Source organism: Lithobates pipiens, unplaced genomic scaffold (assembly GCF_037356315.1).
Source record: "Lithobates pipiens isolate NorthernLeopardFrog02 unplaced genomic scaffold, aLitPip1_a1.2 Scaffold_13, whole genome shotgun sequence".
NCBI lineage: Eukaryota > Metazoa > Chordata > Amphibia > Anura > Ranidae > Lithobates > Lithobates pipiens.
In genome coordinates, this window is record NW_027507718.1 from 99,250,362 (window position 1) to 99,265,468 (window position 15,107).

Consider the following 15,107-nt stretch of genomic DNA (forward strand, 5'->3'; position numbering starts at 1 on the left):
AAGAAAAGCGTGAACCAACACTCACCAGACGTCTACTAACACAAAATCAGCAGAAGGAGCCCAAAGGGTGGCACTAAAGAGCTGAAAAACCATGTAGTGTGTCCAGTACGTCACGTGATTGTGCCGCTAGTGTGCCCCCTAGTGTGCCCAAGCCCCCCCTTGTCCCTCCGCAGCACACCGGCCTCCCTCTACCACCATCTGCTCTCCCGCTGCATAGGCTGATGGAGAGTGGGGGAAGGAGCTGGTAAATATGCCATTTACTGGCCCCTTCCTTTTCTGAATTTGACATAATGAACGATTAGTATGGATCACGCTTGTGTCCATTGATAACTGAGCATGGTAAAATGTGTTTACTATGCTTGAGTTTATGAATGAACAAGAGCCTCTGCCTTCTGTTCAATTCACTTCAGTGCACCTGAGGCTACAGAGAAAGAAATTAAGGAATCTGTCTCCTTAAAGAAGAAGTAAAGCCTCTAAAAAAAAAATACACCCTGCAAGACAAAGGCATAATGAGCTAGTATGCATAGCATACTAGCTCATTATGAATTACTTACCTGAGATCGAAGCCCGCGCATCGGCCCTCATTTGCCTTCTCCGAAGCCTCCATCTATCCCGGAGTGACTTCCGGGTATCGCGGCTGTGACTGGCCAGAGCCACAATGATGTCACACCCGCGCATGCGTGCTGGTGCCGCCACTAACGGCATGAACGCAGTTAGAAACGGCACGCTCAGTGCACCTGCGCCCTATGTCTACGGCGCATGCACCGTAGACATCGGTGCCGTTATTTCTGAAAATATTCCTAAAGCTTTTAGGTTTGGGAGATATTCCTTGCACCTACAGGTAAGCCTTAATCTAGTGGTTGTAATGGGTTTACCACCACTTTAATTCCTTTCTTTGTCTCAAAGGTGAGATGTCTGGGGACTGTTTATTTTGATATTTTATCCAAACTCCCCTCTCAACTGTGTTGTTTAAAAAAATGGTTAAAAAATAAATGTTTATTTGATTTTGTAATTCGAGGGGTCTGTCAGGTAAGCTGTACGGGGTCCCGTTATTTCTAACAACAGTCCTGCATTCATCTGTTGTCAGTACCCTCATTGTCATGTAGAGGCACGACAGAATTCTAAGCCCCTGTACACACGGTCGGAGATTTCTACAACCAAATCCGTCGGATTTTGCCCGTCGGGTTTTGTCCGTCGGATCTTGTCCGAAACTGTTGCATACACATGGTTGGACAAAGTTGGCGAAAAATCCGATCTTTCATAACGTGATGACGTAATTTCGTTACGATGGGACTACATTCAGGCTAGTAGCCAATAGCTTTGATTTAAGAATTTGATCTGAGCATGCGTGGCACTTGGTCCGATCAAAATTCTCTACACATGATCGGAGTATGTCCGATCGGCCCAGTTGGTCGGGAAATATTTTCAACATGTTGGAAAATTGGGTCCGACGGATATTCCGACTGAATCAGTCCGATGCATACCACACACAGTCGGATTATCCAAAGACACGGTCCGATAGGACACATAACGACGGATTCTCCGACCGTGTGTACAAGGGCTAAGCCGTGTGTACAAAGGAATATCCATCGGACCTGAATGTAGTCCTATCATAACGAAATTACGTCATCACGTTATGAAAGATCGGATTTTTCGCCCAACTTTGTCCGACCGTGTGTATGCAACAGTTTCGGACAAGATCCAACGGACAAAATCCAACGGGCAAAATCCGACGGATTTGGTTGTGGAAATCTCCGACCGTGTGTACAGGGGCTAAAGAGGGTCATAGACACACTTTCTAAATTCCAGAGTATATTCTTTAACCACTTAAGGACCGCCGTATTGCCAATGTACGTCATTGCAATGGCACGTACAGGCACAAGCACGTACATGTACGTGCTTGTCTTCCAGCGGGTGGGGGGTCCGATTGGACCCCCTCCCACTGGATACGGTGGTCTGGTTCGCTTCAGGAGCGATCCGGGATGAGGGGATGGCCGTTGGTTTCTGGCCACCCCCTCTCGATCGCTCCTGGCGAATGAGAAGCTTCCTCCCACTGTGTATTGTATACACAGGCAGGGAGGAAGTGATGTCATTCTCCTCGGGGCGGTCTTCTTGACCGGACTACGAGGAGAAGACTAAAAGTAAGTGCACCAAACACTACTCTAACACATAGGTACACAAACCCCCCCCCCCCGATCGCCCCCCCCCCCCCCCCCAGTCACAGTGTCAATGATTGCAATGATCATTTATTTACTGATCACTGCATTCAGTGTCAGTTGTAAAAGTAAAAACTGTCAGGGCAGTTAGTGTTAGGTCCAGGGTAGCCCCCTACCACCCCCCAATAAAGATTTAACCCCCTGATTGCCCCTAGAGTTAACCCTTTCACCCCCTTTTGCCAGTGTCACTAAGCGATCATTTTTCTGATAGCTGCATTAGTGTCGCTAGGTAGCTAGTTATTTTTTTAGGTTCACCGCCAGGTTTTTATAGCGCTAGGTACCCCGATATACTACCCAATAATGGTTTTAACCCCCTGATTGCCCCTAGTTAACCCTTTCACCCCCTTTTGCCAGTGTCACTAAGCGATCATTTTTCTGATCGCTGCATTAGTGTCACTAGTGTCGCTAGGTAGCTAGTTATTTTTTTAGGTTCACCGCCAGGTTTTTATAGCGCTAGGTACCCCCATTTACTACCCAATAATGGTTTTAACCCCCTGATTGCCCCTAGTTAACCCTTTCACCAGCAATCACAGTATAAGTGTCACTGGTGACGCTGGTTAGCCAGTTAGTTATTTAGGTTCCCCGTCAGGTTTTTATATAGCGCCAGGGACCCCCATATACTACCTAATAAAAATTTGAACCCCCTGATTGCCCCTAGTTAACCCTTTCACCAGTGATCACCACATAAGTGTTACGGGTGACTCTGGTTAGTTTGCTTTTTATAGCATCAGGGCACCCACCATTTATTACCCAATAAAGGTTTAACCCCCTGATCACCCGGCGGGTGATATCAATTAGGTTTTAGGGTCAGGGTCTGCGTCGCCCCAGGCAGCGCTAGGTTAGTGCCAGTACCGCTAACACCCACGTGCAAAGCATAAACCTTCCGTAGTGGTATAGAATCTGAACAGATCAATATCTGATCTGATCAGATCTATACTAGCATCCCCAGCAGTTTAGGGTTCCAAAAAAACGCATTGTTAGCGGGATCAGCCCAGATACCTGCTGGCACCTGCGTTTTGCCCCTCTGCCCAGCCCACCCAAGTGCAGTATCGATCGATCACTGTCACTTACAAAACACTAAACACATAACTGCAGCGATCGCAGAGTCAGGCCTGATCCCTGCGATCGCTAACAGTTTTTTTTGGTAGCATTTTATATTTAAATCTGGAAGGCAGTGCTTGGATTTCGGGGTCCCGTACGCAGCTAGACTCCCAAAAAGTCCCACATATGTGGTATCCCCGTACTCAGGAGAAGCAGCAGAATATATTTTGGGGTGCAATTCCACATATAACTATGGCATGTGTGAGCAATATATCATTTAGTGACAACTTTTTGTAAACTTCTTTTTTTTTTTTTTTTGTCATTATTCAATCACTTGGGACAAAAAAAAATATTCAATGAGCTCCACATGCCTCTCCACAACTTCCTTGGGGTGTCTACTTTCCAAAATGGGGTCATTTGGGGGGGGGGGTTGTACTGCCCTGCCATTTTAGCACCTCAAGAAATGAGATAGGCAGTCGTAAATTAAAAGCTGTGTAAATTCCAGAAAATGTACTCTAGTTTGTAGACGCTATAACTTTTGCGCAAACCAATAAATATACGCTTATTGACATTTTTTTTACTAAAGACATGTGGCTGAATAAATTTTGCCCTAAATGTATGACTAAAATTGAGTTTATTCGATTTTTCTTATAACAAAAATTAGAAAATATCATTTTTTCTCAAAATTTTCGGTCTTTTTCCATTTATATCGCAAAAAATAAAAATCGCAGAGGCAATCAAATAGCATCAAAAGAAAGCTCTATTTGTGGGAAGAAAAGGACGCAAATTTCGTTTGGGTACAACATTGCATGACCGTGCAATTACCAGTTAAAGCACTGCAGTGCGAAATTGTAAAAAGACCTCTGGTCCTTAGGCTGTTAATTGGTCCGGGGCTGAAGTGGTTAATGTATTTCAGCATGGTAAAGTTGGGCACAGGTGAATATATTTTTTGTGGTTGAATAATCATTTATAATTCATGGTGTACTTCTGATCTCTGACTCCATGCTATTATCAGGAAAGTCAGACATCATTACCTCCTTATATCTTGATGGAAGCCAGGACAGCTCTCAGTAGCAGCTCTCCCCATTTAGTAATTACAAAGGATCTAGTTTACAATTGCTACCTAAAAAGAGCAAAAGCAATGCCAGCTAACAACAGGACACTTAATTATATTGATAGCCCAGTATTACAAGCACAGCCTTGACACCAATAAGATTTTTATTTCTAGCTCTGAAATATTTGTAAAAAATGGAATTAAAAGAAAGCATGTATCAAAAAGAACACACATTGCAAGCAACAGATTGCACAGCCCTGCTGTTTTGTCAGAAATGTCAAGGCAAATATTTCTGGCACAATTTAAAACAGTAAAAACAAAAAGGGTGGGAATGATTAACTCCGATAAAAATAACCACAGCCTGTCACTTCTTTCATTTACCCAGTGCAGGAAAAAACGTCTACCTACACATGCATATACTGTACTGTAAATGCAAATGAAAAAGTAGATCAGCATAAAATGAGGGAACATAACCTGTTTTTCCTGTTTTCTGCTGTCAGTTTCAGGTGAAAGAGAGCAAATAAATTACAGATTAGATACTCTCTAGGACCAGACACCATTGAAAATGTGCCTGTGTGCTAAAGATTGTCAGTTGCCTGCACATTTATATTGTTTATCAGGACAGCTGATAGAAATCATGGGGCCCCGTACAGCCTACTTGATGGGGCCCCCTTCAGCCCCACCCTCAACCCCACCCCTGGCACCTCTCCAGACTTCTCCTTGAAAAAATAATCGCCTGTAAAATAAGACAGGCTGGTTGTGCCCACGTCGATCTATTACTTGGGTACAATCTGCCTGCCCATAGATGGTTCAAATCTTAGCCAGGCCCTGTTAAGCTGGGCAAGGTTCTAACCATCTATGGCTGGCTTAACTGACACTGACATCAATAGTGACACTAATACAGTGATCAGCTAAAATACTGTATAGTGAACACCAGGGACGTGCGGGGAGGTCCGTAGCTGATGAGGCACTGGCTAGTATCAGAGCCAGAACTATATCATAGAGCTACACATATGTGAGAGTCTGAGAGGGCTGCAAACCCCAATTAGAGTCTTTCCACTTTTTTCTTTTCAAAGTATCAGAGCCAGATACACACAGGTTAGATATCCACAATCGTTAGAGTGAGAGCAATAATTCTAGCACTAGACCTCCTCTGTAACTCTAAACATGTAACCTGTAAAAAAATGTAAAGCGTCTCCAATGGAGATTTATAAGTACTGAAGTTTGGCGCCATTCCACAAGTGTGCACAATTTTAAGTGTGACATGTTAGGTATCTATTTAGTCGGCGTAACATCATCATTCACATTATACAGAAAATCAGGCTAACATTAGTGTTGTTTTTTCCCCCCCAAAAAATGTTTAAAAAAATGAAATACTGTGTGCAATGACCACCTAAAGTTGCAATGACCACCATTTTATTCCCTAGGGTGTCTGCTAAAACAATATATATATGTTTGGAGGTTCTGAGTAATTTTATAGCAAAAATAATATGATTTTTACATGTAGGAGAAAAGTGTCAGAATTGGCCTGGATGGCAAGGGGTTAATTACTATAAGCAATATACAAATAATCATTATATATTGCTTTTAAAGTAATTTACTATATTTTTAAAATCTGTACTCAAGTAGGTGGCTTAACTGACAAATTACTGAAGTTTGACGTTATAACTTCCAACCAGTAATTTCACAGTAAATACAGTAGATAAATAATAAATTATTATCTTATAACATATAGCATAACAATATATGTTTTAGCTTGAATATAACAGTACCTTTTCAGCAGGCAGCAGATTATCATTCTCCCTCTTAAAGGGGTTGTAAACCCTCGTTTTTTTTTTGTCATACTTACCTCCACTATGCAGTTCATTTTGCACAGAGTGGCCCCAGTCCTCTTTTTCTGGGGTCCCTCAGCTGCGCTGGTGGCTCTTCCCCACATCGAGTGTCGACATTGGAGAAGCACTCTCCTTGGTGGACACCCGCGCTCTCCTGAGTCGAGTCCCACATCTATGTCCATTCACACAGAATGCAAGACTCGGCCCCGCCCCCTGGCGCCACATCATTGGAAATGTTTGAAATATCAGGACACCAGACACCAGCTAGATCTTGGGGGGGGTTGTTCCCGGACAGAGGATGAAAGCGATCAGGTAAGTAAAGCGGGGGGCTGCAGCACTACAGAAGGTTTTTCACCTTAATGCACAGAATGCATTAAGGTGAAAAACCATGAGGGTTTACAATCCCTTTAAGGAAAAATATAGTATTTTTAAGAGTAGATATTTGAGCTATTTTTTATTTGCCTTTTTTAGTTGGCTTTCATATTTTTACATGCTAGCTTTCCCAATTGTTTTTTATTGTATTCATATTAAAGTAAATGAAAACTCTAAGGTTGAACACATTAATGTAATATCAAAAGTAGGGAGGCATGGCTTGCCGCATGGTGGGTTAGGACACTGTAATAAAGATAAAAAAGTAGTGGTACGCTATGCTTATACAATAAAATAATAGGAATGTGTAAAATCCTCATAGGCCAGTATTGGAGATCCGTGGCGGCCGTAACAAAATTAAAAAGACAACAACGTCACACTGGCTAATGGTGGACAAATATCATAATAATAGGAAAGAAATAGATAATAGTAAAATAACTTAGGACACTGACTACAGCAGCTCTTGCTGTGGCCAGACTATACACGGCTCTACCAACACCCAGAGCATATAATGGGTGGGTGCAGCAGCAGTAAAGGTCACTGGGCAGGTGGCACACAGAAGGATGGTGCGATTGTCTGTTTTTTCACCCGATCCAGCCCTGACACTTGCTGCTACCCGGCATACAAGATGGCACCGACCCGATCCTCATGCGGACTTTCAGGTGAGCACCTGTCAGAAACCATGAATCAGACTGAGACAGAAGTACAGTTAAATCACATTTGTTTATTAATAATAATAAAAAAAGGTAAACAGAGTAAACATCAAAACATTCAGGAACCGGAATGGATAGTCGGACAAGTCAAAATGTCAGGGAGCCAGAGATGAGCGTAGTAGAACAGCAAGCAGGATCAAGAGCAAGAAGGAATGTCAGTCAAGCAAGTCTTTAACAGGAACACAGGAGAGCATCTCTAGAGATGCGACCAAGGCGAAGGCAGAGATAATCTGGACTGGATATCTTAAGAAGCAGAACAGATGAGAAGGAAATCATAAACAGGTGAGTCACTGTGAAAAGATAGGAGCTGGCAATTAGCCAACAGCTGAGTGGCCAGCTTTGAGAAGGAAGGGCTGAGCCCAGCCCTGACAGTACCCCCTCCTCAATGACCCCTTCTCACTCGGAGGACCACCAGGCTTGAGGGGAAAACCTCTATGGAAATCACAGAGGAGGACAGGGGCATGTACTTCTGAGGATGAGACCCAAGAGTGTTCCTCCGGACCATACCCTTTCCAGTGCACCAGGTACTGTATGCGCCCACGGAACCTAAGGGAGTCAACAATGGACTGTACGCTATACTCCTCATGGTTCTCAAACTGTACAGGGCGAAGACGAGGCACCAAGGTGGTAAAGCGGTTGCAGACCAAAGGTTTTAATAAAGACACATAAAATACATTCAAAATACGCATATTAGAAGGAAGGTCTAATGCGTAAGCCACTGGGTTAATCCTGCGAAGAATACAGAAAAGTTCAATAAACCAAGGTGCAAACTGCAGAGAGGGAACACAAAGTCAGAGGTTGCAAGAGAACAGCCAGACACTGTCCTCAACCTGGTAGGAAGGTGCAGGCAGACGTCTGTGGTCAGCATGGAGTCTGTACCTATCATTAGCATGACGCAAAGACTCCTGGACAGGCAGCTACGAAGGTGGTAACATTAGCACGTAGACTAGGTCACCAGAATTATTGAGAAATGGCCCAAAATTCTTCCGAGGGTGGCCAGCAGCCTTGGAAGAATGGTATGCCTGGAGTACGGTGGTACAGAGACTCTCTGGGACAAAGCAGCGGTCACAAGGTTTCTCAGGAGGAGCATGGACCTGAGCAGCAAGAATTTTGTCACCCAAAGGAGAAGTGAGACTGGTGCGAACCATAGCCAAAATATGATCAGGAGGAATCACAGTAACTGGAACCGACTCCATCTTGGAAGTGAAGGAAAATTGTCCTGACAAAGCGTCAGCCCTTACATTCTTAGTACCGGGTAAGAATGAGACAATGTAATTGAAACTAGACAAGAAAAGAGCCCATTGCTCCCTTCTAAGAGAGAGGCATTTAGCCTCAGACGAGGATGTGAGATTCTTATGGTCAGTAAGAATGAGAACGGCCACAGTGGTACCTTCAAGGAGACGTCTCCATTCTTTCAGGGCTAAAATAATCCCTAACAGTTCTTTGCCACCAATCTCGTAATTGCACTCCGCAGGTGACAATCTCTTGGAAAAGTAGCCATGAGGATGCATAGCGCTCTCAGAGGTAGGACGTTGAGACAGAAGGGCACCAACTCCAGTCTCAGAAGCATCAACCTCAAGGATAAAAGGTAATGTTGAATCAGGATGTGCCCACGCAGGAGCAAAAACAAAGGTAGCCTTGAGACTCTCAAAGGCCTTAATGGAGACCAACTCTGTGGGTTACCATCCTTTCTGGTCATATCAGTCAGGGACTTGACCAGAGACGAGAAGTTACGAATAAACTTAGTTTTTGAAGCACACGGCAGCCATCTGTGTGGTGGCTCTCCATGGAAAAAATGAGGATATTGTCAAGAAAAACCACCATACATAACTGCAACAAATCTCGGAGGGCATTGTTAATAAATACCTGGAAAACTGGCGTTACAAAGGCCAAAAGGCATTACGAGGTACTCTTAATGGCCTGTTCTGGTATTAAAAGCAACTTTCCACTTGTCGCCCTCCTTAATCCTCACAATATTGTATGCTCCTCTCAAATCAAGCTTCATAAAAACCATTGATCCCTTGAGGTGGTCAAATAACGCCGTAATCAATGGAGTAGGATAGGCATTCTTAATCGTGAAATGATTGAAACCCCTATAATCAATACAAGGTCTCAGTTCACCACTCTTCTTCTTCACAAAGAAGAAACCAGCACCAGCAGGAGACGAGGATTTGCGGATGAAATCACAAGAAAGTATGTCTGCAACATACTCCTCCATGGCCTTATCCTCCAAGACAGACAAAGTGTAAAGCCGACCACGAGGGGGTATGGCACATGGTTGAAGGTCAATTGCGCAATCATACGACCGATGTGGAGGCAAACTACCAGCTTGACCTTTGTCAACGACGTCACTAAAATCGCGGTACTTCTCCTCAGCATGGGGCCAATCAAAAAAAGGGTTGTGCCTCTAACCAAGGATAACCAATAACCAGCAGAAACTTAGGTGAGGAAATAACTTGGCATTAGATTATCTCATGTTGAAGAGCCCCTACAGCCATGGACAAAGGAACAGTCTCATGAGTCACATGGGCAGGCTGTAGAGGTCTTCCGCAAGTGGAGTGTCACGCAGCTGCAGCAGAATCAAGTGCTTCAATACAAAGGCAGCATCAATGAACAGGCCTACAGCCCCAGAGTTGATTAGTGCCTGTATCTCGATGGACGACTCAGCCCCAGAAAGGGTAACCGAAACCAGGGGCTTATCTTTCTGGATAACTGGGGACGAAACAACACCACCTAAGGTCTGTCCATGACAGGACCTCAAGGTTCAGGCGTTCTCTGGACGGGTAGGACAAGACTTCAAAAAGTGACCTGCCTGGCACAATCTCTCCCTCCTCCTAAGGGTTCTCTCATCCGCAGAGAGATGCATGAAGCCCAAGTGCATGGGTTCATCTTCACAGACCGACTCGGTACCAGGAGGCATGGGTGGTGTACATAGACACATGGAGCATGGCTTAGCCCCTCCCCCACTCCCTCATCAATGTGATTGACAGAAACAAGAGCCAAAGACTCCCACTGCTGTCTCTGAGTCAATGAGGAGGGAGAGAGCTGAGAGAGCCTCTGATTTTGTGCAAATAACTGGATCGAGATCGTGCTCAGGTAGGTATAAGGCAGGGTCTGAGGGAGCGCTGCATGCAAAAGGTTTTTTAACCACTTGGGTACCGCGCTATTGCAAAATGACGGCAATAGCGCGGACCCACATTTTCGGGACTACGTCTATTGACGTAGTCCCGGTTACGAGCGGCCTGCGCGCCCCCTGAGGGGCGCGCGCGGCGCGCTCTGTGATCGGCGAGTCCGTGAGACTCGCCTGATCACCGATCCGTGTAAGGGGTCGATCCCGACCCCTTATCACGTGATCAGCTGTCAGCCAATGACAGCTGATCATGTGATAAAACGGAGCCGGTAATCGGCTAGTATTCCTCCTCGCGCTGACAGCGCGAGGAGAAAAAAAAAAAGCCGATCGCCGGCGGCCGTGTTCGGGACATCAGTCCCGATCACGGCCAGGAATTTAAAAGGACACCTGCCCCCTGCCAGTGCCCACCTGCCACCCGCAGTGCCATCCTGAAATAAAGTAAGTGCCCCCCTGTCAGTGCCACCCAGCAGTGCCCATAGTGCCCACAGTGCCACCCAGCAGTGCCCACAGTGCCACCCAGCAGTGCCCACAGTGCCACCCACAGTGCCACCCAGCAGTGCCACCCACAGTGCCACCCAAAATCTGCCTCAGGTGCTGCACCCCAGTGCCGCCCATCAGTGCCCAGCAGTGCCGCCCATCAGTGCCCAGCAGTGCCGCCCATCAGTGCCCAGCAGTGCCACCTATCAGAGCCACCTATCAGTGCCACCTATCAGTGCCCATCAGTCCCATCTATCTGTGGTACCTATCAGTGCCCATCCGTGCCACCCATCCGTGCCACTTATCCGTGCCACCCATCCGTGCCATCTTATCTGTGCCCATCTTTGCCCATCAGTGCCGCCTTATCTGTGCCCATCGGTGCCGCCTTATCTGTGCCTATTAGTGCCGCCTTAACTATGCCTATCAGTGCCCACCAGTGCAGCCTATCAGTGCCCACCAATGCAGCCCATCAGTGCCCACCAATGCAGCCCATCAGTGCCCACCAATGCAGCCCATCAGTGCCCACCAATGCAGCCTATCAGTGCCGCCTAATCAGCGCACTTCAATGAAGGAGAAAAATGACCCGTTTGCAAAATTTTATAACAAACTATTAAAACATGATTTTTTTTTTTTTGCATCTTTTTTTGTTTGTTTAGCAAAAAATAAAACTCCGAGCTGTAACTAAATACCACCAAAAGAAAGCTCTATTTGTGGGAAAAAAATGATAAAAATTTCATTTGGGTACAGTGTTGTATGACCGCGCAATTGTCACTCAAAGTGCATCAGCGCTGAAAGCTGAAAATTGGTCTGGGACTGAGGGGGGTTTAAGTGCCCAGTAAGCAAGTGGTTAAGGTAAAAAAAAAAAACTTCAGCCTTTACAACCACTTGAAGTTGGTGAGTCATTCCAGCCTGAAGGTCCTTGTTCAAATACTTTCTTCTGTAGAGTGGCGGCTCTCTGCCCTGTCTCCCAATTGTTCCATGGTATTGTCATTCTGTCACAGGGGCTTCCACTGGATTCTACAAGTGGCTGTTTCAACACATAATGTAGTCATGGTACACTATTATTACCATCAGTATCAGTAAACCCAGCCTAAAAATGCCATGTGGCCACTGCTGAGGTTCATATAGATAGGAAGTGTCTGCATAGAAGCTGCAGGAGATCCGCAGCACTGAGATTCAACAAAAGATTAAAATAAAAGGTGGACATTTCTTAATTGAATTAAAAAAAATAAGAAACTGTAGCCCAACTAGTTATGATGAGGTGGGACAAAAGCAATCAAAAACCCTTCAATAAACCAGTGCGTAGCACAGCAGAGCCCCCTTGGAACAAAACATTCCATCACAAATCCCAAATATAAGGGTATTTTTCCTCATTTAAGGTTGGTGGGTGGAGCCATACAAATAATTCCTTTACACCTCTTTGGCCCGCTGTACTTCTAGGACCATGTTTACTGTCTAATTTTTTTAGGGTTCATAAAAAGATTTCATGCATACACATGCAGCCATTTAACTAGTTTAGGATACTGAAAACATAGCACATGTCCAAAAAAACATAATCAAACATCAGGATTTGTGTAGCATGTCCTACCCTTCTGCCCCCCCTGCCAGGCCTCCCCCTCAACCTTACACCGTCACTTCTCGGCTCTGATTAATCAATGATAGGAGTTGTCTGTATATATATTTATGCTGATATAGCAACTGCTGCTGTAAAAAAAGCTGCCTGACTCAGTGTATATAAAAATAGTTCAGTTGCAGTCTAGAGTGCTACAAGTAAAAAAAGCTGCTTGACTCAGTGTATATCAAAACTGTTCAGTTGCAGTCTAGGGAGCTACAAAGTAAGGCCCCTTTCACACTTGTGCGACTTGTCTTGCGAATTGGGACTGCAAAGTCGCATAACACATCTTACCCCATGATTTACAATGAGTACCATTCATATCTGTGCGACTTCAAGTCGCAGTGACTTCAAAGTAGTCCCTGCACTACTTTGGTCTGGCTTTTAATGCGACTTGAGGTCCATAGACCTCAAGATTCCACAGGCATTGCTTCAAGTCACATCAAAATTGTGGCAAAATTGCAATAAAAAATCACGGCAAAAATTGTGCAACTTTCAGGTTGCACAAGTGTAAAAGGAGCCTAACTATTATTTTTGTATCTAGTCTGTTTCATTCACCTGCAGTTCAAAGCAATAAACTTCAAGTGTTACTAAACCTATAACAGTAAAATCAGTAAGCATGCTTGTTACACTCACTGTGGAACCTAAGTGGTTAATCCTCTGCCTTGTGTAAAAAGGCTGTTTAATCTTGTCTTCTTTGATCCTCTGCTTCTTCCACAGACTCCAAAACATGTCCTGATAAGACAGAGTTTATGGAGTTTTTTTTTCTTGGGAGAGTGCATGTGATCAGCACAGGGCCAATCAGCACCGTCCAGATGGAGGGTCAGGGGTCCTGCAGCCTCATAGGACAGCCAATGCAGTGTGAAATCTCCTCCTACAAGCTTTACCCAGACACTGATAGAAGTCACAAGATGTGACTATATACTGCTGATGAGAAAAGGCATTCAGCAGTTTATATTTACTTAAATAATTGCATTTCCATCTTCTGTGTACTGTAAGGGGGCAGATATAGTGAATCCAAGGTCCTGGGTCTAGTATCACTTTCAGTCTGCAGATGATGTCAGTTGAAAAAAATTACAAATAAAAAAAAGTTTTGATTTTTTTTTAAGTAAAAATGTGCTTTTGTTTAACCCCTTTGAACTTTTAGTTTACTCTAATCCACAACCATAAAACTAACAGAAAGCGCACTGGCCTAGTGCATTATCCTCAGATATCCTGTAAAATCTAAAAAAGTAATATATACTCGCAAAGCAACTTGTGTACAAGCTCCTCAGAACTAGTCCAAGTACAAACCGCCAGTTTTTCGTGTATTTTTTACTCTAATCCACCCTGGTTATCGCCTTCTCCCTTTCAACTGATATTTTCCTGCAGATTTTTTTGTTTATCTCGGTTTAATTAACCATTAATATTTAAACTTTATTTGTTTTTGTTGTATTCATTAATTTATGACACATTTAAAAAAAGAGCAAAATTGAAAACAAAAAGACTTTGTTTTATTTGTAAATAATTTAGCAATACTTTGTACCAGAATCTTAATTTTGGTGTAATTTTGTTGTCAGTAAAAATGGTTTATTGAAAATGATACAAACGTGGACAGGCCAAAGTGCAGTAGAATACATGCAATGAGTACAAAAGAGCATTGCAATGTAAAACCAAAAAGTATCATGGCAGTTGATGTGGATGATTTCCAAAGTGATGTAATGGACATTCAACACCGAGCTATGCAAATTACACTTAAAGGGTTGGGGGGTGCGGGAAAAATAGTAGAAAGGGGAGGAAGGCAATAGAGGGTAGCAGTCGCACAGCCCAGGAAGGAGAGTAGCAAATAGAGTATATAACATCCAAGGTAAAGGTGGCAAGATATACCAGAGAATAAGTCTACCACTGTCAGACAGTTATTCCTTCAGCATCTATTTAGTTTGTGCATATCTTATCAAATTTCCTAGGACGGTTACAGGGGCGGACTGACAACTCATGGGGCCCCTGGGCAATAGGAGATTATGGGGCCCCCAGGCAATCAGATTATGGGGCCACACAATATACACACACACACAGTATACAATCACACAGTATACACAGATATGTTTCTATTGGCTGAGAAGGTACTGGAGAGGTGGGGCAGCTATAATCTCTGGATTTTTAGACCAAAAGGATGTCGGTAAGGGACATTTCAGAGACAGATGTAAACAAACACAGATTTTTACATGCTGTCCCTGGTTTTACTGAGGCTGGCAACCCTGATGGGGCCCCCTAGTGGCCCGGGGCCCTCGAGCAGTGCCCGAGTGGCTGAATGGTCAGTCCGCCCCTGGATGGTTATGATTAGCGTAAGTTAGTTTGTTTGCATATATATAGCATTGAGTTATTTTGGTGTCATTTTAACCACTTCAGGCACGGAAGGTTTTGCCCCCCTTCATGATCAGGTCATTTTTTGCAATACGGCACTGCATTGCTTTAACTGACAATTGCGCGGTCGTGCGATGTTGCCATAATACATATCCCAAAAAAAAATATATATATATATATATATATATATATATATATATATATATTGTGAGGGGGTTCGCTCGGTAGCGGTTGTGTGTGACCCCCTGGATGGGTTCACAACACAAAGTCAGGCACAGCAGACAGCGGTGTAGGTGCAAAAAACAAAAGATCCGGTTTAT